The 26,246-nt window shown below is 38.2% G+C and overlaps 2 long non-coding RNA genes across 2 annotated transcripts; both read right to left on the bottom strand.

The window, feature by feature from the left end:
* Positions 1–18,840: 18,840 nt before the first annotated feature.
* On the bottom strand, positions 18,841–20,654 carry LOC133714500 (uncharacterized). The gene is made up of 4 exons (XR_009848697.1): positions 20,616–20,654; positions 20,390–20,450; positions 19,678–19,806; positions 18,841–19,093 (listed from the first exon to the last, which is right to left on the bottom strand). It is a non-coding gene; the product is annotated as an uncharacterized LOC133714500 (long non-coding RNA).
* Positions 20,655–21,499: 845 nt separating this feature from the next.
* On the bottom strand, positions 21,500–21,976 carry LOC133715392 (uncharacterized). The gene is made up of 3 exons (XR_009849044.1): positions 21,911–21,976; positions 21,681–21,817; positions 21,500–21,600 (listed from the first exon to the last, which is right to left on the bottom strand). It is a non-coding gene; the product is annotated as an uncharacterized LOC133715392 (long non-coding RNA).
* Positions 21,977–26,246: the final 4,270 nt, after the last annotated feature.

Here is a 26,246-nt window from a genome sequence, read left to right on the forward strand (position 1 = left end):
TTGATGGCCTCAAGGAGGGGTAAGTTTACTTGCACCTTCTTGAAAGTGTCCAAGATAGCTTGGTCACTTTCATCCTTCTTGGATTTGGCGAACCTGCGTGGAAAGGGCATGCAAGAAGAAGAAGGGTTGGTAATAACCGAATTGGATAAGTTAGAATTAATACCTTGAATATCCGGTTTTGCCTTTGGTGGTGAGGACGCCTTGACTTCTTCCTTGGACGTTGCAGGGTCCTTTTCAATACCCAACTTTGTGGGTTCATGGTCTTCCTCAATCTCTATGCTCATTTGGGCCTTTTTGGGTTGCTTGGGCTGATCCAGAAATGGCCTTCCACTCCGTGTAGTCACAACTGATGCATTCTCCACATTACCCTTCGGATTAGGTATTGTGACACTAGGGAGTTTCCCATTCTCATGAATCTTGCTCATGAAATCCACAACTTGGCCCATCTGCTTCTTGAGTTCTGCAATGTCCTTAGTATGGGTCTGTTGTCCTTGGATCAAAGCCTGAGTAGAGTTTGTCAAGGCTTGTGTAGAAGCAATCAAGGCCTCCAACGTCTTATCATAATGGGAATTGGAATTCCCAGAGTTCTGTTGAGGAGGAGGCATGTAAGGAGCTTGAGGACGTTGAAAAGTAGGCCCTTGAGGACGTTGAAAGTTCCGACCAAGAGGATTCTGAACATTGTCATTGTTGGTCCACTTGAAGTTGGGATGGTCCCTCCATCCTGAGTTATAAGTATTGGAATAAGGGTCATGTCTAGGACGTTGAGGTCCTCCCTGATATCCTCCTTGAAATCCTCCTTGGTATCCTCCAATAGCATTGGCAGATTCCCATCCTCCATTTTCATTGAGTTGAGGGCATTGATCAGTAACATGCCCTTGCATAGAGCATACCCCACAAGCTATGGATGCACTAGGTCCTTTGGAACTTATGACTTGGTTCATGAGCAAGGTGAGCTTATTCAGTTGATCCTCAATGGCATTATTCCTGCCCACTTCATGTACCTTTCGAATGGAGTGCCCTATACCCTCATATTGTTGACTGTTGAGGGCACGATTCTCAATAAGTTCCTTTCCATCTGCAGGTGACTTGTCCACAAAAGCTCCTCCAGCTGCAGCATCAAGCATTTGCCTCTCTAAGGGTAAGAGTCCCTCATAGAAGCAAGTCAGTAGAGTCTCATCCTTCATCTGATGTTGAGGACACTGAGCAAGTAAGGAGTTGAACCTCTCATAATAGGCAGAATAGGACTCATCTGGAGCTTGTTCAATTCCACTAAGCTTCTTCCTGAGTGTGATGACCTTGGAAGCTGGGAAGTATCTTTCCAAGAAAGCCTTCCTCATTGTGTCCCAAGAGGTGATACGTCCAGCAGGAATCTCATATAGCCAATCTTTGGCTCTGTCAGCTAAGGAAAATGGAAATGCCTTCATCCTTAGAATGTTCTCATCTGCTCCCTGTGGTTGCATGTTAGAACACACAACCTGAAATGCTCTAAGATGCTTGTTGGCGTCCTCCATAGGAAGCCCATGAAACTTAGGGAGTTGGTGCAATAATCCACTCTTCAGCTCAAACTCTGCATTTCTTCCTGCAGCAGGGGCAGGGTACACAATACCTATAGGGGGTCCTCCCTCAACTGTTGCTGTGGATAGTTCCCTAATGGATGCCATTCTCTCTTCTTGAACTTCTTCAGGTGGTGGTGAAGGTGGTGTAGAATTAGACGAAACCACAGGTGAAGGTGAACGTGAAGGAGGAGATGGGGTAGGTGTAGGTGATGTAGATTCCTCAGAAGGATAGATTCTCTTCCCTTGCTCGTTAAACTTGTACTCTTTGAATTGCAAGGAAGAAGGTCTTCTGTACTCAAGTGTAGGAGGATTTTTCAAACGAGCGAGCCTTTCTTCAATCTCTTGTATGGAAGGGATTTTAGAGGACTCGGACATTCATGGAATTCCTGAACAACATTAAGATGTACAAAAGTGAGTAACTTACGAAAATAAACAAAATACAAGTTAATATTTTCATACAAAAAACGTCACTATTCACAATGCAACAAAAGAGACTTACAAATTTTGTACAAGTAAGAGAAGTAAGAAAACAGACCAATTTACAAATGAAAGTTATGTACGAGTATTTTATTTTTGTCATGGAAATGTCATAAACAAAGTTAATAACTCAATTGATTCCAAGTTGTAAGTCGAGCCCAATAGAAACCACTACTATTGGTGAGCTACGATATAGGGATAGTCGCTTAGACATAAGTCACTTTCCTTTGTTTCAGAAGGCCAGATAGCCAGATTAAGAGGTAAGTGAGAGGGAGGACTCATTTTGGTGATACTACGGAGGCTACTCCCTCATTGAGGTTTACGCACAGTCTGTAGTATCTCTGAGATCCAATTTGAACCCATCACCCAGGGTCTCAACCTAAGACACCATCTGTAATGCCCCTTACTCAGCTTGGAAATTACTCATGTGTTAAACTGTTCTCCAAATGTTAATAAAGCCGCCCTCAACCTCATACGACCTTACAAAGGTACGAATGAAGGGTTAAGGCCAATATTAACAAAAGGGCCCTTGTCTACTCATACGATTTTACACACTCACAACAATTAAGTAATTAACAAAATTTATAACTCCATTTTTCTTATTATCTTTAATTCTGTTTCTTTACAAGTATAATTAGACACAACACAAAACTTTCACACCAAGTACAAAACGTCACTATTCACATCTAATTATCTTTTTTTTTTTTTTTTTTGAATCTTTTCTCTTTTTCTTCTTTTATTTTTAAAATTATTTTCAACACTTAGGTACGGGAACAGGGAATCTCAGAGTGCAATGGGCTGTAACAGCTTCCTTTCCGAGATTATGTTTAATCCAATATACCTGAAGTGTCACAACAATTTCTTACATTTTCGTTTGTCATAAATATTATTGATATCAAATTTAATTCCAAGCGGTAAATCAAGTGGACGTGCGGCCCAAGTATAATCGTCTAGACACTAAGTCCCTCCTACATCCTTTGGGCAACCTTACTGAAATGGCCAGGTAGGGGAGGGCGAACACAAGAGGTAGGATCCATTTTGGCATAGGCTACTCCCTCATTGAGGTTTACGCCCATTTGTAAGCACTTCTGAATCCAGAACCCGTTATGAACGTTGTCCCCTTCCTAGACACCACCCCACATAGGCTATACTTACTTGGATATAAAAGGTCCTAAGTGTGAAGACAGTTCAATGAATGTTAATAAAGGCCACCCTCAACCTTAAGGGACCTGAACTAGGTACCAATAAGGGGTTTAGGCCAATATTAATAAACACGACTTCACCTATTCCTTCTTTAATTTACAACTAACAATTAAACTCGTGTTCAATAATATAAATAACAACCTAAATAATTAATCTACGTAAATTTCGACAATTACAAATAATTAACAAGTAATTTTTTTTTTTTTTTTTTTTCGGTCACAATATAAACAAAACATTTATTCACAATATAACAAATGATTTTTCAATCCCCGGCAACGGCGCCAAAAATTGATACGCTCAAAGCAAGCGCATAATTTAACCCTGAAATGTCGTTAGTAATATAAAGTAAATAGGGATCGTTCTATTCCGGGGATTGAGGGTACACCTGTCATTGTCAAACAATTAAACAATTAAAATTAAAACAAAGTATAATATTCACACATATACACATTATTTACGAATTCAAGGGGGGTTTTTGATTTTGGTTTTTCTGAAAATAAAACTAAGTTAACAAAATAATTAAAATGCAAAAACATAAAAATACAAATGGAATGCAAGAACAAAGATCAAAGTCGAAACTCATGATTAAAGTTGATTCAAGTTCATCATTGTTCATCATAGTCATGCAAGAGGAATTGATCATGTGAAACGTTCAAAGCAAACAATTTCCCATATTTTACTTTCAACGCTAATTAATCTAAGTGAAAGCACATAGACTAATCCTATCAAACATGCATTCAAGCCCTAGAAAGCTAGTCAATCATACATGTTTAACGCAATAAGCATCTAGAAAGGCTATCAATTCAAATGTGCAACTTAGTATGAAAAAGTCCACCTAATTGCAATCTTCTTTGATTAAATTCGGTTTTTGTACAAAACCTTTACTACTTATTGATTCAAGAACACAAAACCAAAAAGTTGATTCATGTTCTTAAATTCGTAGCAACATTTATATAAAAACCCTAAAAGTTTCGAACCCTTTAAGATTAACATACAAAAGATTTCTATCATGCAAATTTAATCAAACACTCACACATAAGCAACCATAAATCGCAAAACATGAATCTGAAAATTAACAATTAATCATAAAATTTCAGAAAACAATACTTGTTCAAACATATGTGTCAACTAGGGCATAACCAACGAAAATACAAACAAAGTTACAAGGAAGAATCGAATTACACCAAGAGATGGAGGTGGTGATGAATGATTGATGTGGTGGTCTCTTGAATTTCGAAAGCAATCTTCAAGGTGGAGGATGGATGGTGTTCACGGCTTGTCTTCTTCTTCCTTGGCCTTGCTTGCACTTCGTGGTTGCCCTAGAGGATGGAGAGGAGCACGGCTAGGCTAGAGACTTTTCTAAATTTTTCTCAAAGTGTAAATTGTATGAGGAGAGGAACCTTTTGCGTTGAGAAGAGTAGAGAATATATAGGGGACGGCAACTTGGTCTCCAAGGCCGTGTAAACCCTAAGAATCCTCACGGCAACAATGTGCTAACTCCACATAATTTCCTCCAATAGAATCTTGCCAAGTCAGCCCTATGAGGTGTTCCAACCAATCACAAAATTCTCCTTTAATTCTCTAAATAATCTTGGCCGAAATTCTTGAGATAATTTCTGATTTTCTGCTTTTAAATTCGGCCAAAACTCTTTAGGGGATGTAGGAATGTATCTAGACTCCTTTTTGGCCGTTTCTTGGTCTCCACACTTTGGCTTTCCTTAAAACTCTCCCCTAGAATCTCTCTTTGCCGAATTCTCTAGGGTTTCTTCATGAATATCACGGCAACTTCCTCCTTTTCCTCTTGGCTTGGACGGCAAAAGATATTCTAGGGTTTATCTCTTGATGTATTTCCATAAAAATAGCCCTAGAAAATCTCCCTAGAAAATCTCCCTTTAATTTCTGATTTTTGGACGCCACTTCCTTGTTTCTCTCTTCATTTTGGACGGCAAAACTCCCCTAGGGTTTATTCCATGCGTCACAAACCCTAATCCCTTGGGCCTTGATGGGCCATGATCCATTTTGCCGAAAATCCACTTCAATCTTGAGAGTTCTTGGGCCACGTTGCTTCATCTTCAAGCCTTCATATTTTCCAACGCAAAACACTTCATTTCTTTCATTTCTTTTCATAGTTGCGTTGGAAACTTCATTGGTAAGCTCTCCTCCAGTTCGCAGGGTTTCCTGGTTGCACTAGGAAAGCTTGTTTCGTCATTTCTGCTCAATTGTGTGGACCGTTATCTCTCATATTTGTTCGTCTTGATGTTCGCAGGCTCCTCTTTCCATTCGTGCGTTCATTTCCACTTTTTAGCTCGGAGGTCCTGAAAATAGAAACTAGTATGAGAAATAGAAACTTTCCTAATTTGAAAAATAGAAACTTACTAAAAAATGAAAAATAGAAAGTTACTAAAAATGAAAAATAGAAACTTGCCAGAAATGAGAAATGAAAACTGCAAGAATAGAAACTTTCTAAAAATGGAAAATAGAAACTAAGAAAAATGGAAACTTTCTACAAATAGGAACTTTCCCAATCAAAGAATGGAAACTTTCCTAAACAGAGTTTTACTAAGGAAATGGCGCAAGAAATGTAAGGAAATGCAGTTAAAACGTCGCATTAAAATGCTCCTATCAGTCGCTGATAAGTGGCACCTGCATTCTTTAATCCGAAAGGCATGACCTGGTAACAATAGAGACCTTTGTCTGTGGTAAAGGCCGTGTGCTTCTCATCTGCCGGGTTCATTCGAATTTGGTTGTACCCACTGAACGCATCCATGAAACTGAGCAACCGGTACCCAGCAGTGGAGTCGATTAGTTGGTCAATTCGCGGGAGCGGGAAGTTATCCTTGGGGCATGCCCGGTTGAGGTTTGTGTAGTCCACACACATGCGCCATGATCCCTGAGATTTCTTTGGTACCATGACCACGTTGGCTAACCACCGGGGGTATGTTACTTCCCTGACAAAGTTGATGGCCATCAACTTCTTTACTTCAGCCTGGATAGCCCGGTACTTATCGTGTGTGAAGGCCCTTCTCTTTTGTCTTACCGGTGCTGAATAAGGGACAATACTAAGATTGTGCGTGGCTATCTCCATTGGTATACCGGGCATGTCCTCATATGACCAGGCGAATGCAGATGTGTTTGAGCGGAGGAACGAGATCAACCTTTCCCTGATAACCGGAGACAGCTTAGTACCTATCTTAACAGTCCTGTCTGGGAACTGCTCTGCTAGCACCACCTCCTCAATGTTCTCCACGGCACCGGGCCGTTCTTCGTCCGAATCGATATCATCTCTGGGATCCTCGTACCTGTCCTTCAGAGGGTTAGTAGCCACGGGCAACATCTCAGACTTTCCCCTACCGCGTGATACAGTCAAAGAATAGCATTTCCTCGCCGCGGCCTGGTCACCCCGGATCGTAGCAATGCCGACCGGGGTTGGCACTTTCATCATCAGCATGTGACCTGCAATGAAGGTTTTCAGACGCCAAAGTGCCGGTCGGCCCAGGATAGCATTATAGGATGAGACGCAGTCCACCACGATGAACTCTGTTTTGATGGTTGAACAATTTGGACTTTCGCCTACCGTGATCAATAGGTAATCTGATCCGAGTGGTTGGACGATATCTCCTGAAAAGCTAATGAGGGGCTCATTATCCTGTGACAGCTTGGCTCTCCCTCTGTTCAAAGCTTTGTACGCATCGCGAAATAATACGCTAACCGAGGCCCCGGTGTCCACGAGCACCCGGGACATTATATAATGGTCCATTTGGAGCGTGATTAAGAAGGGATCATCATGGGGCATCTTCAGGTCGGCTTCCTCCTCCTGCAGGAATGTCACCGATGTCCACCCGGTACCACCGTCTTGCTGCGGGGCCTTGTGGAAGTTGAAAACTTCCGGATGACCGAAACTAGAATTTCGCTTCTTCCTCTGGTGAGGTAATTCTTTCGGGCCCCCACCGTGGATCGTGAAGATCTGGCCGTACACGTCCACCGCTCCTATCTCCTTAGCAGGCAGGTACCGTTGAAGCTTGCCCCTCTGGATAAGGGACTCGATAGTATTTTTTAAAGCAACGCAGAGATTGGTATTGTGTCCGGCATCCTCATGATAAGTGCAGAACTTTCCGGTATCTTGCTGGGTAAGTTTACTCTTCGGGAACTTCCTTGGGGGTGGGCCCGGTATCTCATCCTTACTTTCGTTCCAAATAGTCTCGTATGAAGCGTTAAGGATTGTGAACACCTCATACCGGGGTGGTGGTGGTGTTTGCGGGGCCCGCTGTACCCTCGGCTCCCGGTGAGGGTGAGTGGTCCCATAACTGTTAGACCTGGACGAGGACTCTTTGCTTCTTTTGCTCGAGGTATGGGGTGACCTGTCATGACTATAGGCCCACTCCCTCTTTCGTGGCTCATCCCTGACAGTTGAGGCCGGGGTTGGCACCCTTAGCTCTGGTCTGGGGGTGTCCCCGTAGGTTTCGAATTCGGCCTGGGCGTGTCTGATGGCAGTGGCCATCAGCTCGTCGTAGTTAGCTGGAGGATTATGGTTGATCCCATAGAGAAATTCTCCGCATCTTAAGCCTCTCCTGAAAGCCAGCTCGGCCAGTTCCTTATTAAGGTCCCGGCACCTGGCGGTAGCCGCCTGCCATCGATTTACAAAAGACTTCAAAGTTTCATTCTCTCCCTGCTGGACCTTTAACAAGCCCTTTGGTGTGTGTATCCCATCGGTGCGTAAGATGAATCGAGCTACAAACTTGTCAGCTAACTCCTTGAAATTCCCTACAAAACCGACCGGCAGTTCGTAGAACCAACTCAAAGCTTCCCCTGACAAGGTCTCCTGGAACATATTACAACACACCTCATCCGTATATCCCTTGGCGCTTGTTTGCGACCGGAAGGCCTGTAGATGTTGGTAGGGGTCTCCAACTCCCGTGTAGTCAATCTTCAGTGGCTTCGATATATCCGCTCGAATGGCTCCTCTAACCTGTTGGGTAAAAGGACCCGGGCGGTCCTCGTAGGTGGTCATGGCCCTCCAGGTGTCCCTGTTTTCTGTGGCCTGCACCCTTGCCTGCAGGGCATGCAAAGAGTTGCTTATTTGCATAAGTAATGCCGTGTTTGCGTCGGTTACCGGGGGGATATTCAGAACTGGCTGTGGTAACGGTGGTGGTGGTAGATGCCTCAAGCTTTCTGGGAATAAGTCTACCGGTACTTGGATTACCCGTTGACCGCCTTCCGTAGTAGGTGCCGGGGCGGTGAAGTCTCCTGCTATCGGGGCAGCGTTCACGCCTGCTGCTAGTTGGGATGCTCTAGCCAGGGCCTGGGTGAGTGCCTCGTTGTGCTGGTGCCTCCGGTCCAGTGCTCGGGCCAGCGCTGTGTTTTCATCTTCCAAATCCTGTATTCTCTGTTGCGTAAGGCGGTTTGTTTCCCTATCGGTACTCTGTTGTTCCCGATCGATCCTGGATTGTTCCCTGAAGGCTGCTATCTCAGCTCGCATGGATTCCAACTCCGATACAGGAGCCACTTGGTTCGGGACATGCGGGTCCAAGGATCCGAGACCATGAATTCCTTCAACACATGGCTCTTCTGCTGATGAAGTTCCCGGAGAGAATATTAGTGCCCGGGCGACACTTCTACCCTCCCCTGCCATTTCTTCCGGCTCAGTCATGATTCGCCCCTATCTGGCACGCCAATGTTTCTGGTGGCTTTCTCTGGGTACCTCACACAGAATGCTATACCGTCTGGGGTACCGATCCAACTCCTAAACCCTGTATCGAGAACAAACGCTTAGAGGGGTAAACCGTACCGGACGGTTTACGCCTCTCCGATGCTTGAGTGAGAAACTAATATAGATGTGTATCAAGTAAATAGTGGACAAAGGAGTTATTACCCGTAAAAGGTGGTTGTGCTAATGCCCTTATACTCGAGCATGTGAAAGGAGTCTCCCCCATCTTCGATGTGGGACACAAGTTGTTCTTCTGATGCCATATCAGTCCTCCTGTTGTGTAAATAGTTGGGCTGTGCTGGCCTTGCCCAGGGCCCTGGGTGCCCGGGGTGGCATCCCAAATGAGCCCAGCCATGGTGGGTCGTGAACCCGGCCCATGGCATAGTACATGGGAGTACCGATGGGGCCCAGCCGATAGTGCCAAACGTAGTTGAGACTTCCCTAGTATGTACACTTGCTTACCACCAGAAGGCAATTCTGGATAACCTTTTATTTGCTTTTCAGGAAAGAAGCAGTGGTCTGATGTTTCCAGCTCTCTTTTCATTAGCTGAAGAACTTTATGAAAATGCAAGGCCACAGTTCGAAGAATTACAGCAGAGTGCTGTCAAGAAAGAAAAAATTCACTTCCTAGAAGAGCCTAAAAGTGCTAGAATCCCTATTATAGCACTCAAAGAATCAGACTGGCATGAATTCCACTGTCTGATAGGAAGTCATAATTCTGAAGATCGTATTCCTCCAACTCTCTTCATTATTGCAGGACCTTATGTTGGAAGATACTTGGTAAATGTTCAGAGTGAACATCCGCAAGAACACAAGCTTTGACTTGTTGAAAATGGTTTTGTCCATAACCTGTGGACTAAAACAAATGATGATCTTATAGGTTTGCCGCCTATCATTGTCAACACAGTCAAAAACATAAGAAAGAACGACTGTATGCTTCGTCTGAAGTTCAGATCCACTCCTCCAGAATGGATCCGGAAGGCAAACGGTGAGGTTGAAAATATTCCTCCGTATCATTATGTGAGAATTATTCAAAGACAATATCTTCAACCTGCCTGTGTTGGGTACAATGGCCAACCAAACTCAAGCATCCCTTGGATGAAAGCCATGGCCCTAGAATATATCAAGAAGATCATCGCTGAAGATATCAACAATACCTTCCTGGCAGCAGGAGAGAAAACTATTATCACTGCTTACGATCACCCTGACGTAGTCAGCAGTGACCTGTTCCTATCTCTTACCAGAAAAGAGATAGACTCGACAATGGCATGCATGCAATGGGTGGAAAAACTTGAAACTGACAACCACTACAAGATGTATGTTGATACAGATGTCGAGGACAACGCAACAACTGGCAGAATGGCCCAAGCAGACAACAACTCCTTTGTCTTTGGCCAGCATTCAGAAACAGATGAGAATATGTAAAGTCACGGGTGAGAATAGTATCAAAAGTTGCAACTGTTGTCTTTAAGACTTTTGCTTAAAGTCACCTTTTGCTTTTTCATAAAGGGAAGTAAAAAACACTTCACCTCTCACCTACTAAAGCTTTTGCTTTTCCCTGACCGACCTCCATAATCAGGAGCACTTAGAAAAGCAGGAGATCACGGAGTTGTCCTGTACATTTCTAGATTTTGAATTCTAGTTTGAGTTCCGCTCCCTATATAAGGAGCCTTAGTTTCAGTTGTAAGGCATTCGAAAATTAGGAGATCATCTCTTAGATTCGAAAATTTCCATATCAGTTCTAGATTCAAAAATTGAGCAGAAGAGTATTCTCTCAAATAGTTTAGCAGTGTGCTTCCCTTCCTGTTTAAGTGTGAAGTAGTGTGCTCTCAATACAAGTAAGTACCTGTTCTCATTCCTATGGATAGCTAAACAGACTTTTGCTGTTTACCTAAGAATGAGGCTCTGAATGTTTAACATGTATGTATATTTGAATAAATAAATTCATATGGTTGCTCACCCACTTCGTCAAAGTTTTCGTTTACTTTCCTTAAATACGTTGGTCATTTGATTATTCCATATTGTTATATACTAAGATGCATGCATCCTGTAGAAATCCAAGGTCTAATTGTATTATCTCCTGAGAAAATCAGTTTTAAAACCAAAAATTAGGACAAGCAGCAGTGATTCCGCCTGTTAAAGTAACCGTTAGGTGAAAAACTTAGGCATGTTGAAGGCTAGTCTTGTTTTTGTCTTTGTCGTTTAAAACAAAGTTTTTTCAAAAATAATACTGTTACAACCACGGGTTAACATAGGATACAAAAAGCATCTCTAAAGGACTTGTCCTTATTAGTCATTCCCTAGAAGTAATAGTGTAATACATAAGTGTTGGGCAGTTGGGAAAAATACAGTGGCTTTTCGGGTATACGGGAAAAGACCCAAAAATGAATGAGTGAACCCAATTTCTCCAACTTTTTCCCTATTGATTGGGTTACTCCAGTTTCTAGGCACCTTCCTGGTTGCGCTTTCAGCTCCGGAAGAATATTAGCAAGTTAGTGATAAGGGAAAATTTCGCAAACAGTACACCAAGTAAAGGCCACTAATAATTCTTATACATAAAGTTCTAAACCAAACATTTCGGTACACGAAATCTGAAACTCGACCCACTATCAGTACAAGACGTCAATTTTTGACACCAAAATATCCATTATGCCCTCAGTTTTTTTTTTTAATAATTTTTTTTTCTGTTATTTTTTTCTATTATTTTTTTTCCTTCTTTTTTTCTGTTATTTTTTTTTCCTTGGTCAGTACACGACGTCAATTTTTGACACCAAAATGTCCATTATGCCCTCAGTTTTTTTTTTTTAATAATTTTTTTTTCTATTATGTTTTTTCCTTCTTTTTTTCTGTTATTTTTTTTTCCTTGGTTTTTTCTGTTATTTTTTTTCCTTCTTTTTTTCTGTTATTTTTTTTTCTTCGTTTTTTCTGTTATTTTTTTTCTATTATTTTTTTTCCTTCGTTTTTTCTGTTATTTTTTTTCCTTCGTTTTTATCTCTTTCTTCTTCCTTCTTCCGGGCTCACTCCCTCGCTTCCAATGCCGCCTTCCTCACCTCCACACTCACTCCCTCGCTTCCAACGCCGCCCTTGCCCTCCAATTGGTGAGATTTATGGTCCTACAGCTTATATTTGTAACTCAGCCAATATTTAGTCATGTGAAAAGAAAGAAAGAGATAAAAACGAAGGAAAAAAAAATGATGGAAGAAAAAAAAATAACAGAAAAAATTAAGGAAAAAAAATAATAGAAAAAAATAACAGAAAAAATGAAGGAAAAAAAATAATAGAAAAAAATAACAGAAAAACGAAGGAAAAAAAATAACAGAAAAAAAGAAGGAAAAAAATAATAGAAAAAAATAAAAGAAAAAAATGAAGGAAAAAAAAATAACAGAAAAAACGAAGGAAAAAAAATAATAGAAAAAAAAAACAGAAAAAACGAAGGAAAAAAATAACAGAAAAAAAATTTATTAAAAAAAAAAAAGAACTGAGGGCATAATGGACATTTTGGTGTCAAAAATTGACGTCGTGTACTGATAGTGGGTCGAGTTTCAGATTTCGTGTACCGAAATGTTTGGTTTGGAACTTTATGTATAAGAATTATTAGTGGCATTTACTTGGTGTACTGTTTGCGAAATTTTCCCTAGTGATAATATCTATTTGTGAATGTTGTTTACTAGAGTTGTCACTCGGTTGGTTCGAATCAGTTATAGGTATTTACCAACTTTAAAATCAAAATTTTCTGTTTCAAAATAGAGCTACCAATTATTGACTAAAATTTTCGATTTTTCATTATATCTACCAAATTCGGTATTTTAGTTTTCGGTATTACCAATTTTAGAACAACTAATTCTTTATAATATAAATTAAAATGAACAAAACTAGGTTTTTCAATTTTATAGTTCTATACATTGTATTCATCTACTAATTATAGCTTTCTTTTTTCAATAAAACTAGGTTATTTAACCATCTTTGACTAGGTTACTCAAAATACAAGTACTATTAATGTAGCATATGTAGTAATGTTCATATTATTATGAAAATTTTTATGTTTATTTCTTAATAAATATGTATGTATATTGAAAACTGTAGTATATAAATATAATATTTAAATAATCGGTAGATTATGTATTTACCAAAATCAAACCAACTTTTTCAGTAATTTTTAATTTCAGTTTTATCGGTCTCGGTTACTAAAAAGTCAGTTTATCAAACCTAAAACATCGGTTGGTATTCAGTCAGTTTGGTAATTGTAGCCCTAGTTGTTACTCTTTAACCATAGCTACTTTAACTTTAAGTTGAGCTAATGAGATTGCTTTGGGCATGCGAGAGTGTGATTGTTTTTCCTTGCAAGACTAAGCGTGACGAAATTTTATAGATTTTGATGCTTGTTTACGATTTGGTTGTCATTATCTATTTGTAATTTTATTTATCTTTATTTTTTCCTATTCATAATTTACTTTGTCTGAACAGAATGGAATAGGAATAACCATAATTATCCTAACAAGAAAAGAAATGCTACTTATAGTTTAACACTTTTAATGATGGTAAATGAGTTTTCATGGTTCGCTAGTGTTTCGTAATGTTAATATACTTAGCAGTGGAGTTCTTTAAACCATCTTATACAAATGATGACCAAAAACATACATGAGTTGTTCTTATTCTGGAAATTTTGCCTGTATGACTTGGATAAATCTTAATAATGTGCATCTCCATTCTCCCCTCTCCAAAATAGAAGCTGATTGCTGAGATTCAAGCAATGGACAACGCAGAGATATTTAGTGAGCCAGTTAGCTTTCTGTTGTTATTGATTGGTATTGGTACTGAGCAGTTTTAGATTTTCCTTTAGCTTTAGTGTATTGATCCCAATTGTTATGCAAACATAAAATTTAAAACAAGGGTTGCGGAACAATTTATATGCAGGTATTACTGGTTATTACTTTGTTTAAATAGTGTGTACCTTTATGGTTTGAGCTGTACATTGTTTCTCAAAATTGTTGTTGCATTTTAGAATGATTTGAAATATTATGAGGCTGTCAAATGTTTTGTTTTCTGAGAAGGGAGTCATAATTCAAATAGTGCTGATTTTGGCTTTCATCTTTAACATTACTTGAGGTGTATGATGACCTGGATTTTCGTTATGTAATTTTAGTATTTAATAATGGACCAGTTGTATGAATTATTGTTATTATGCTTTATTCATATGTCGTATGTGAAGTGGAATTGTTTTGGACAATTTTTATTTGAAAAGTGTGGATTTAGGGGGGGGTTTCAAGGTTGACTTTTTATACGTCGAGATTCTCCTAAAACTTCCTTCACGAAAGTTGTAGAGCGCTTTAATATGAGTTCGTGGACATGTGGCACGCGTCAATCAAAGTTCGTATGTGGAAGTTATGATCTGCGGAAGTTTTGGATATTTTTGGAAACCACTATAAATAGAAATTTCCCTTCAGGGAAATTTACTATTTTCATTTGGGCTTCCATTTCCGAAAACCAAACCCTCCGTTCTCTCTCTTCTTTGCGTCAGACCCGACCCAAACTCGGTTTTCCGACTCGGCCGGAACTCCCAGCTCCGACGACGGCAGACCACCAGACGAGTCCAGATCGTTTCGCCTCCTTCGTGGGCTCCTCCCTGTGGCATCCTCTAGCATCGATTCGCAGCGACGACGGTGCAGCAAAGCGCCAGAGTTTGGTGCAGTCGAACCTGATCATAGATCCTTGCTCCGGCGACGTCGTGGATTCATGTTTTCTTGGTTGAGTTCGTAGGAGCCTCCCTGGTCGATCTGTGGTTGTTGTTTGGATCAATTTACGTGGAAATTGGTTAAGCTCGGATTGAACAGTGATTCACGGCTTGCGAGGTAGTTTTCGACCCTTTTCGCTTCGATTCTAACTTGATGCTAGTTATGAAAGTTGTCATGCATGCTGGGAAGAAGATTTTTGATTTAGGAAGTTTTGTCAAATTTTGAGTTTGGCCGGCGGTGGTTGTGCCACCTACTGTGGTGACGTTTTGGCAGCCTTCCGGCCATGTCAATAGTTTCTGGTATTATATATCAACTCCTCATCGATACTAGCATTTCGATATATAATACGTAATTTTTGGTGATAGTATGAATATATTAGACCGTTCGATGATTCGATCTGTGAGGATTTGAGCATCCGATCAACTTGTGGTTTTGATATATCGATCATAGAAGTATTTCGGAGACATTGGGTGGTCTCGGAAGTGGTTTCACCTCGATTGGCATCACTTTGGGGATTTTTGTTCAAAACAGGGGTTTCAGACTTAAATCAGTTGTGAATCGTTACTAAGTTGAAACCGTGTGTGATTAGGTACTTGATGAAGTATTCTTGGACGGTTGTTTTGTGGTTTGGCTGCTTTGTTTTGTATTGAAGACGCAGCGGGAGTTTCGAGGTGAGCAATCTCACAACGGTTCATTTACGAACGGAATTACCTTTATCGTTTTGTGAGTTATTGATTAACTGCAAACTATAGTTGGTATTAGTAGGCATTCCTAAGCGAATGACTACATATATATATATATTTACGTGAAATATATATGTGTTGGTGGATTTCGTTGATTTATGCAAACAATATGCATGAATGGTGCTTTTTATTGTTTTGGGTGTGGCTTTTCGGAAAACAAATGACTGTGGAAATGTTGATTCTATTTGTTTTGAAAAGCATTGAGATTCGTGTAACATTGAGTCCTGAGCGACTCCTTTAAATGTTTTATTCCGAGGCACTGAGAAGTCCGAGGAATTAAGGTCAAGTGGTGACCTTAAGCAGTATATTGAGTAATCACGTCTTTGGCCGGACGAGTGGTTACGATTTCAGTTAGAGCTCTAGTCTGTCTGTCAGTGTAATTCATGGGGTAACAGTGCGAGGTTATATCTTACTCATAAATTTGTGTTTTAAGGAAACAAGGTGTGAGTTGCTTTCCTTATATACGATTTATAGGAAATCAAGGTGTGAGTTGCTTTCCTTATTTCGTGATTTGAAAGAAATCAAGGCATAAGTTACTTTCTTTGGTTGGTGTTAAGGAATCAAGGAGTGAGTTGTTTTCCTTAATTACGATTTAAAGAATCAAGGTGTGAGTTGCTTTCTTTATTTCATACGGATAGAAATCAAGGAGTGAGTTGCTTTCTGTTGTTACGTTTTGAAAGGAATCAAGGAGTGAGTTGCTTTCCTTTATTTCGTGTTATTAAGGAGATCAAGGCGTGAGTTGTTTTCCTTAGCTTTGGTGTGAGTTGTTTGGTGGTGGTTTTGAGTTACTCATATGAGCTTTCATAAGCTTACCGGGTTTATTGTGTGGCAACCCGGTGCACTATTCAATGGTGTAGGGGTTAATCCTGCAGGTCAGGATAATCGTGGCTGAAGCTGAAGTAGCGTCCTTGCAGCTTTACGGTAGGAAACCATTTTTGTGACTTTACCGTTGATAAGGACTTCCGTTGTGTAGTAAGTTCTGAGGAGCATTTACATTTTATTTTGTGTTGACAATTTAATTTGTAAACTTATGTAATATATGACTCTGTGGAGCGGGTCTATATTGACATTGTGAGTTCAGGGCATCAGTATGTACTTGGTTTAAAAGGGAAAAAAGTTTCCAGGTATTTTGTATTGGTGGCTGAACCATCACTCATGTATAATTATGGGATTATATATTGATTTTTATTTGTGAAAAAAATCAGGGGCATGACATGGTGGAATTGTTTTGGTTATAATTTTGATAACTGAGCTGAGTTGAGAGTCAGAGCATGTGTGTGTTAGTTATGATTTGGTTTACTTAAGCCTGTTATTGAAGGATCTGAAATTGATGATTGTTGTTGTGATATATGCATATCGATTTGTTTAGGTTGAGATGGCTTAAGCATCTGTTGTCTGTTTAGGTTGTTTGAGTTTACTCACACGAGCTTCATAAGCTTACCGGGTTTATTTGCTGCAACCCGATGTACTATACGATGGTGTAGGGGTTTATCGTACAAGTTAGGGTGAATGTGGTTGAAGCTGAGAGATCCCTTGCTATTGCAGTTGTAGGTTTAGAGACTTATTTGTTGTTCGCACTTGTTAGTCTTCCACTGTGAAGGGAGTGTGGTGGGTGTGTTTACATATTGTACTATTCTTTCAGTTTAATTTGTAAACTTGGTGTAGTGTAATATGTGACTCTAAAGAATGAGTCTGTGAGTCTATATTGACATTGTGGGTTCAGAGCATCTTTACATACTTATTTTAAAAATAAAAATTTTCAGGTACTTTGTGTTGATATCTGAACCATCACGCCAATGTATTTGTGATTATTTAGTTTGTGTTATTAATTGTGCTTGAAAATTGGAAGGGGGGGGGGGAGGTGACAGAAACAATGTAGTTTGATTCAGTCTTAGTATGACCAAGCCGAACTATGAATTGTATTTGTGAAAAATCCAATCAAGATAAAATCATTGTACTAAAAAGGTTCATGAGTTTGAAGATATTTTTACTTTCACAATCAAACCAGACTATAAACTATACTCGGTAAAGAACTTAACTAAGACTAACTCATTTCAGTGAAATGGTTCAATTTATAGGATTATGTCAATACTGAGACATGTTTGAGATCACCTTTCCTCCCAAAGACTCATTTTAGAAACCATAAATCTTTTAGGATTAATTCATGTTTACCTACCTGAACTTTCACTCATTCTTCATGTCAGTCCCTGAACTTCTAATTTCATCAACAACATCCCTGAACTCTCAATTTTCATCAGCCGTGTCCAATTTATTGAGCTTCGTCCAAATTGGACGTTAAACTTGATATTCGGTGCCCACTATCAGGGCTAAAATGGTCATTTCAAGACAAAAAAAAATCCTCATCCACGCCTCCTTTCTTCTTCTTTATTCGATCTTCTATGTTATTCATTAGAACTAAATTCCTCATCCGTTGCAAAGTTTGTATATGTTGCAAAGCCCAAACCTCGATCCTCATCCAAACCCACTTCCCCATCCATGGAAGAAAAACGCGGAGATGCCGAAACTCAGCATTCGGCATGCTGACTCTCCCGCCATCGAGCCTACTTCTTCGAGATGCCGTGCCGAAGGCCAAAAGCAAAAGGTCAGCAACCTCGGCAGCTCGACCTCTTCATCAACACCTTTGAAACACTTTATCCTAGACGAAGTGGCTGGAGCCGTCGTCGGTGGAGTCGGTGTGGGCTAAAAGGGAGAGCGAGCTGGAGGCTATAGAGGTTTCAATGGAAGCTGAGTTTGACACTAGGCCAAAAAAGCTAACAGACAACGGACCAAATTCGTTGTGTGATTTGGACGATTTCCGTTGTGTATCGGAGCGTTGTGTGATGAAAAATGGCACAACGGTAGAAACCCGTTATGTGAAACACAAACAGTCAATACTTATTTGTTAAAAGTGTTGTGCCTTCTCTTGGCAGATGGCAGCCACAGTTGCCGCGCAGTCATGCTGTGCGTGGCATGTGCATCCTTCAGACAACAGAACTTGTTCCAAAGCTGTTGTTGGAAAGCCTAGTCAGACAACAGTTTTTTTAATTTCACCGTCGTCTGATATATCATCACACTTTAGTTGTGCAGTATGCTTGTTGTGTGAATTGGTTTTGGACAATAGAATTTAGTTTTTACCGTTGTGTGATTGTAATGAATGCATTGTGTGAATGGCCTAATTTTGTGTATTCAAACAATGTTGAATTGCCGCACTATAAAACTGTTGTACAATCATTTTCATTTTCTATATTTTGTGCACAATAATACTCCATTTTACCTAATGAACGCAATCAATTGGAAAGAAAACACATTACAAACCATCAAATGAGTAATCCAACCCATTCTACAAACATCAAATGTTAAAAGGGAGCATTTCTCAATCATCCAAGCCAACATTAAAAGAAAAAAAGTATTTTAATACATGCCCATCTACTTGGGATATCCAAAACTGATACAAATTATTCCAAAACAAGATAGCATTCTAGTGCCATGCCATTATCAATATCAATAAACCATCAAAAATTAATATGATTATTGACAAAAATATGAGCAGCTGCTGCATGTGAATATTATATGCCAGCAGACGCAGAAAATGGTGCGCCCATCAATATTTTCCCTCTCTTTTGCAGAATCTAGAATGAGTCTGTAAAGCCTTCTTACTAGCTTGAGGATCTCAATTATCTGCAAAAGCAAGAGGATAGGCTGGATTAATATAGAACTTTAATCTGTACATGTACGCACAATTGGTACTTTCAAAGTGATACTACTATGTTAGTTAAGTCCACAACATATGTTATTAGCTGAAGCAAAAGAAAATACAAATGTCCAAAAACAACTTTAAGATGCATCCTAGCAAAATTTTATACATTCTGCAAAAACTTACCAAAAATTTGACCCTTTATATCCTGGTATTGGAGATCTCACAGAATGTGAGCAGATGATTATCACATTGCAAAATATCTAATCTCACGTTAATCTAAAAATGCAGCAAGTAGAATACATAATACAATATGCTGGAACAATTTAAAGTGGATCGAACTCAATTCATGTGGTCATTTTAGAGCTGAAGACACTAAGGGAAAACAAAAAAAGGGCTCTAAAACGACCTCTTTATATTGCAAGCAGAGATATAATACAATCTCCTCATAATACTTGCTTTCATGTCCTTATACTAACTCATGAGTTATGTGTAAGGAGACTGTACATTATCAATAACAGCAATAACACAAGGAGACTGCAAATTTCCAGAAATTGAAGCAACTTACACCAAACACTGCTCTTCTCATGGGCCCATTGTATTTGATTTGGACGTTGACTGTTGTAGCTAGTCACAACTGCTATACAAGAAACATCAACAAATAGTACCTTGCCCACCTCAAGATTTTTCTGTACAACTAGCTAGCATCAATGGAGAAAGCCAAAAAAATTCTAAGATTAGTCCAAATCCAACTAAGGGATCGCTAGCTAGATTGGCCAAGAAAGAAACATTATTCCAAGAGTTTTCAACAAAAATAGCAGAAGTTTGTCCTTTTTTTTAGCATTTCTAATAGAACATTTTACGAACTGCAAAGAATAATGATGCTGCAAAGAGCCTTTTGTATCTCCCACTTTTCTGAATGTCCTATGCATCTCCATTTTTACCATCACTGAAAAGTTTTATGAAAGAGTATTCTTGAAAAGAGAGGTTAAGATTTTGCTAGTTTTGTTCAAGAGACAATGTAAGAAGTTTATTTTGTCATGCAACAAAAGAAACTACAAATACTTTTAGTTTAGGATCTAAGGTTAAATTTAGAGCAAAAAGGGAGAGAAGAAAAGAAGAAAAGAAGAAAAGAAGAAAAGAAGAAAAGAAGAAAAGAAGAAAACAAGAGAGGTGGTTTGATTTAGCAAATAGATAAAACCACACATTTAAATTGACATCTAAGAACCGACTGAACATATTTGTAGAATTTGTGGCAGAATGCGTCAAGAAATGCTTACCAGATCCACCTGCAATTATAAATGCAAGCCCTTGGCCAGATAGCTTCTGTCTTAGAAAACCCTATAGTACATTAACATTGCAATCAGATAAACAAAGAAAAGACATGGAACTTTGAAAACAAATGAAGGAGACAAAATAGAAAAAAAAACAAAAGAAATTAATTAATGGTAGAAGCATGCTAAGAAAAAAAAAAATGAAATATTTCTGAAACACCCAGTATCTTACCTCTGCACCAGGAATAATATTACGAGCCCTTTGGTCAACTATATTACTGACTTTAACATCATTAATGAAACAAAGGAATGAGTCTGACTACAAAATTTACCAAACACAGAATGCACACAACCTGTATGAGTGAAATATTAGAAGGAGAATCTGACTTTTGGTGTTATGCCAGTAAATCAAACTGAGCGACTTTCACAAATGCAACTAGCTATGAAAGTTTGTTCATATTCCCTTCCAGATCTCAGCAAGAACCTCACTTAAATGTCAGTCAAAGTTATTATTATCTAGTTTATAAGATTTAGCTATTGTTGCTGCAACTAAAATAAGACATAAATGAAAAACTAATTTGCTATATTTTTCTAGTGAAATTAATGTTACTTCATAAGCTCAACTTCAAACTCACAACCAATTCAAATCAAGCAAAAACTAACTCTTAACAGGTTCTTATGTTGTCTTTAAAGATAAAGACTTGAAAACTAATCACCCACACACAACTTGCACAAACTGAAAAGAGAATGATCAAACCAAACTAATAAATAAAGAAGTTGAGAACTTTATCACTATGAGAATTGAGGTCAACAAGCCTAAAATTAAGAAACCTAATGGAGGGCAACTATGTTTGAAAACACAAGAAAGAACACAGACTAAGATACTATCTAAACCATATATAGCTTCTATGAACTTTAAGTAGGACTCTTTGATCAATCACCTCAGCTACGATACAAGAACCTCAAATCCCAATCAACCTAAAACAAATTTGTTGAAGAAAACTCTTAACCGTCTTCTTAATGCTAATGTTATCCCTTGCTGCCACATCGGTTTCAGTCTAGAAACTATAACATAAGTAAATTTCATGCTATAAAAGCTACTAAAGACACCCTTGGGAGCATTTTTCAACACTTCAAACTCTTGTTCAGTAGGCAAACTGCGGCCAAACACATATTTAGGCCTTGGTTTCTTATTGGCTTCTTCGCCACTAGGAGGCCTAATAAGAAAGCCTCGATTAGCATAAACACAAATCAAAAACATATCAATTTCCATAAAAACCAAAAGAATGCATTGAACATTAAAGTAGGAGGACCATCTATTTGTGTTTGTTGACCATCTCTCATACTCTCATCAGCAAGCTCTGCAGCTTTGGCACTTTCGACATTGTAACCCGGCAGACGAACATACATGAAACTAGCTTTCATCGTCTCAATCTACACATAATATAATATAATGATCAAAGTTAACCAAATGTAGGTTAGGTCAGATATCAAACAAGCAAAGAACGAAAAGAAGAAGATAATAACCTTTTCTTTATCTTTCTTGGAGATGAGAACTGCCTGGCGAAAAAAAATCCTGCTCTTGCACATACTGCAAAAATCCATGATTAATATTGAAATTGAGAACAATAAAATAAATAAAAAATTGAGAGGTTTGATGGGAGAGAAATGGGGGTGCCTCGCCGGAGACTTCTTCAGAGCGACACTAGGTTAATTGAAATAAAACCCTAGGTTTGATGAGAGTTTGTTTCTAAGAATTGGGGGAAAGGGTGGGTCAAATCAGAAATCCTAAATTGGAGATTGAAAGGAGATGGAGATGGAGAATTTGAGAAGGGAGAAATTTCAAAAATTACAGGAGGTGGTGGTGACTTCTATAAGGCGGCGGAGACGGAGTCGATAGTGGAAGATCGGTGGCCATGACGAGTGTTGTGGGGCGGAAGAAATACCAGGTCTGGAGCTTGCAGCCATGGAGACGGGGAGAGAGAAATCTCAGATATGTTTTCTCTCTCATCAAAGTGAGAGTGCTGTGATGATAGGTCGAACAAAATTGTTGAAAAGGACTCCAAGCCAACCTAACTCCATGCCATCGATGGTGTTTTCAGGGGAAATCGATGGTTTTGAGGAGATGTGAAGAAAAGACTGCCCAAGTATTGGAAATAGCTATTTTGTCTAAGCGGGAGACAAAGTCGCTAGTGCTAATTAAGTTATGAAAAGCAGGCATTTGGCTCTTTTTATTTTGTATTCATGAATCAGACAACATATAAATGGAGTTGTGTTGTCTGAACATGTAGGGATTAAATTTGAGCGAATGGAGTAAGGAGGGAAAGTTCCCGCCTATATGTAATCAAAGTATTAGTTTTGGTGTGAGAGATAGGCATTTTTCATTCAGACGACATAAATAAGTAATTCCGTTGTAGGAGTACAGATATATGTAACCTACATGTCAATTAAAATTTGTTCATTTTGGGGGGAATAAGTGGCATTTGGGGGTGCATCCATACCTTCCCAATATATATTCCTTGATGCAACACAAACTAAAAAACTGTTGTATGACATTCTGCAAGCTACTCTCATACAACAAATATAATTATTCTGTTGTATAATGTAGTACATATTTGGACCCAAATTTGTGTCGAGTTAGGGGGGAAATCTGCCGCTCTTTTTTTTATCATTCACACAACAAAATATTCTTGTCAGTGTTGTGCAATCACCATCTAGATAAAAACTTCAAAATTTTTATGGCCTTATACAACGGAAGGTTCTTAAATGTGTTGCATGATTGACTTTTCATCATCACACAACAACTTTTTTTTTCGTTGTGTAAAAAGTGTTGTATATTGACGTTATTGGCCCAGTGTGAAGCCATTAGATCTCGCGATACCAATGCTCATATGGTTCCCAGTCATTGTGGTGAGACTATTTCCAAACCCTTGTTTCTGTTCAAATTTTTTGTTATAATTGATTGAAAATTTGGATTTTCTTTTTCTTGGTTTGAGATTTTTTATAGTTTAGTTACTGAAAATACAGGCGCTGAAGTAGTTTTTGCTTTTAAAATTAGAGACTTCACTGCCTTTATTTTGATATGATAATTGAAGTTAATTTGTAAAGGAATGTACTTTGAGTAAGTCATTAGATGAAGTTCTTTGTTTCTAATTCCTTTTTTCGAAACATTAATGTGAAGATTGGGATCAATTATATGGATTACAGGTTGGTTTTCACGGACAAAGATTCATGCCATTGAGGAGCGTATGTTGCCGTCTTTCTTAAGCATGTAGCTTAATTTAAAAGTATGGTCTTATTCTTTGCACGTACTATGAAGCTTGTTCAAGTAGAAAGGGGATTTGGGTTTGGGTTGAATCATGGTAGTCGGAGGGGAAGTGCAGAAGAAGAAGAGGTGGCCAAGGTAGGTTCGGGTATGGGTCAATCATGGATTTGGGATGTGAATTTGGAGAGGTAGATGAATTTTGTGGGGGGAGATTGGCTCTAGATTAAATTAAATTGGAATATGGAGCAGAGTAAGAAGAAAAAAAAGAGAAGATCAAAGAAAGAAGAAGAAAGGAGGCATGGATGATGATTTTTTTTTTTGCCTTGAAATGACCATTTTAGCCCTAACAATGAGCCCCAAATGTCATATTTAACGTCCAATTTGGAGGGAGCTCAAGAAATTGGACACAGCTGATAAAAATTGAGAGTTCGGGCCGGGTGTTGTTGATGAAATTGGAAGTTTATGGACTAACATGAAGAATGAGTGAAAGTTCAGATAGGTAAACATGAATTAATCCAATCTTTTACTTTTAGCCATTAGTTACCAGCAAGGCCACTTTAGACCGAAAATTGGTCAAAAACACAAAGTTCTTTACTTTAGTTTTAATAAGTCTTATCATTGATTTTGAATGGTACATATCGAACATCTAAGTGCTTATATAACCTCTCTCATTCATGTCGAACTAACCAAACTCATGCATCTAAAAGCCTTACTAAATGAGTCTCGAGCTCCGCCAACTGCGAATTTAGAATTTTTTTTTATGGGTAGACAAAAATAATACAAATATTCCTACTCAATAAATAAAAATTATTCGCTACATCTTTACTAATTCATTGTTAAATTGACCATATATAAAAGAAAGGAAGACGGAAGATACTTATCAAAACTCAAACAGAAGATTTGAGTCCTGATGGTGCTCTACTTGATGAAGCACGCAGGCTAGTAAGTTCTTTTGACTCTCATAGTTGGTTTTATTTCATATTCCTGGAGTCTGTAATAAAGCCGCCCATTGCGTGGCTAAAGCTACTATGCAGTTTTCTTTCCCAACTTTTTGGCAGCGAATGATGGTTGATTGGCTCACTTCTACCACTAAGAGTGATAGAAGTTCATAAGTCTTGCTGAATGGAACGTGGTACTCTTCCTAATCTTGTTTGTTGGGTTGGGTTTATTGATGCCACTGTGTACTCCTTCATTGTAAGTTTATTCAATAATGAAGAATTATTATTTGATAAAAAAAGAGAATGAACTTAATTCGTTAACTACAAGAATAAAATCCCAAAAAGTAAAGAAGAGAAGAAAAATTAAAAAAATGTTTTGAGTATTCCTCGATCAAAAGAGAAATTAAATGTGTTTCAGTGTTAAAATCTTAATCGAATTCTTTTTTGTTTAAATGTTTTCTTTTTTTTACTATTTATTTTTATAGAATTAATGGGCTGATTTATTGACTGGTTTGGCTTTCAAAGAGGTTGAGGAAAATGATCTCGTGTTGAGGTTTGTTTTAATTTTAAGGACTAATTTCAATTTACCCCCCTGAGGTTAGGGGTCGTCATCATGTTAGTCCCTCGAGTTTCAATTTAATCAGTAACACCCTTGTACTCTCCAAATTCATCAGCCTTGTCTAATTTCTACTATTCCGTCCAATTTGGACCGTTAAGTTTGACTTTTGAGGGCTAAAATGGTCATTTCAAGACAAAAAAAAACTTAAAAAAAAAAAGATTTTTTCTTTCTTTTTTTAGTTTTTTTTTTTTTTTTTTGCATTTTTTTTTTCATTAAAATTTTTTTTTTTCCCATTTTTTTTTCTTTTTCTTCGCATATTATTATTATTATTTTATAATTTTTTCTTCAACCTATACACCACAAGTTATAATAGGTATATAAAAACAAAAAAAATACTCTAGGTGGTTAAAAAGCCGCTCGCTGGTCTACGATATATGTGATATATCTCCGATAAAGCGAAGAATTTTAGGATATATCTGTAAAATATAATAGGTTTATAAAGTGAAGAATTTTAGGATACATCCCTAATAAAGTGAAGAAATATCTATTAAATATGATTCATCTCCGATAAAGCGAAGAATTTTAGGATATATCCCCAATAAAGTGAAGAAATATTTGTATTTATTTTTTTAATCATATTTTACAAATATTTCTTCACTTTATTGGGGATATATCCTATTATTCTTCACTTTATAAACCTATTATATTTTATAGATATATTTTACAAATATATCCTAAAATTTTTCGCTTTATCGGAGATATATCACAAATATCGTAGACCAGCGAACGACTTTTTAACCACCTAGAGTTTTTTTTTTTATAAACCTATTATAACTTGTGGTGTATAGGTTGAAGACAAAATTTATAAAAATAAAAAATAAAAAGAAACACCTAGAGTATTTTTTTTTATTTTTATAAACCTACTATAACTTGTGGTGTATAGGTTGAAGACAAAATTTAATAATAATAATAAGCGAAGAAACAGAAAAAAAAAAAAAAAAAAAAAGAGGAAAAAACAGAATTTTTTTTATATATTTTTTATAATTTGAGCTCAAAAATACCATTTTACCCCCTACGTGGGGCCCACATAACAGATTTAAC

Source organism: Rosa rugosa, chromosome 6 (genome assembly GCF_958449725.1).
Source record: "Rosa rugosa chromosome 6, drRosRugo1.1, whole genome shotgun sequence".
NCBI classification, from domain to species: Eukaryota; Viridiplantae; Streptophyta; class Magnoliopsida; order Rosales; family Rosaceae; genus Rosa; species Rosa rugosa.